This window comes from Orycteropus afer, unplaced genomic scaffold (genome assembly GCF_000298275.1).
Source record: "Orycteropus afer afer isolate SDZICR_OR568_19922 unplaced genomic scaffold, OryAfe1.0 scaffold00127, whole genome shotgun sequence".
NCBI lineage: Eukaryota > Metazoa > Chordata > Mammalia > Tubulidentata > Orycteropodidae > Orycteropus > Orycteropus afer.
The window spans coordinates 2,443,621-2,444,802 of NW_006921714.1; positions in this window are offsets into that span (position 1 = coordinate 2,443,621).

Here is a 1,182-nt window from a genome sequence, read left to right on the forward strand (position 1 = left end):
GGGACCAGCCAGAGCACGGCAAAGGAGCCGTTCCAGGCCGAGTGGTCAGCGCCAGGCATTGCCTGAAAGGGAGCAGGGGCAAGAGGCCGCACTGGGAGGGCGGTGACACAGACATAGAAGGCCCAAGGTAGAGAAAGGCTGTGCGAAGACATACACTGACGATATACACTGAGTCTTCATACACTTTGGTATTTGGGAAACACTTCCCAGGAGAGTCTGTTGTTGAGATTCCTTCCCCAAACCCTCCAGTATCTAAGAACCTATGGCTTAAAAGCAAACTGAAGGGTCAGATGGGAAATAAGCAGGAACCTGAAGAAAAAGAAAAGTCTAGAAGTGCAGAATGGGTGCACTGGGAGAGCCTGGCTGGGCGAGTCCAATCACAGAGTCATTCAGAGGAGGCGATTGCTTGGCCAAGGGCCTGGGCAGTGGGCGGCTGCACCAACATGGTGCCCACAGCTGCTTTGCCCATGAGAGGCATGGTTTTCTTGACTTGAGTCAGAACCCAGGTCTCCTGACTCCCAGTCCGAGGCTCTTGCTCCCGTATCACACCCATAGCTTACTCTGCTCTGTCTAGCTCAATTCAGTTGTCTTCTGTGGGATCCTGTGTGTGCATGGAACTTTAGCAAGCTTCCAGCCAGGAGACACGTTGGACCTGAAGTCAAGAAAAGAAGATGCCTGTTCTGTCCCCTGGTTCACTGCATAGTGCTTGTGACCTCAAAAGCTTCCAAGTGTCCATCCAAGCCACAATACTGGTCTCTGTTTGCCTGAAGCAACAGAGAAAGAAGGAGTCAGGAATAGGAGGCTATGGAAAGTGTGGCTAATTGCCTCCATGAAGAACTGCCTCCTCTGCCACGAGACCAGAAGAACTGGATGGTGCTCAGTTACCACTGCTAAATATTTTGATCAAAGATTCTAGAAAAGAGTCTTCATCAGAAGGGGGAAAATGTAAAACAGAATTTCAAATTCTCATGGATTCTGGACGTTCTATTGCCCTGAGATAATTTTTAAACCTTAAACCAAATATATCTCCTAAAGTCTAGTAGAAACCAACAATAATTTAGCTTAATTAGTAAAAAATGTCTGCTTTGAACATTAATGCTCATTTGCCTAGTGGAACCCCTGAGACAATGGTCCGTAGTTGCCCTTCAGGTCTGGAATTGAACCCACTCCTGTGGCTTCCAG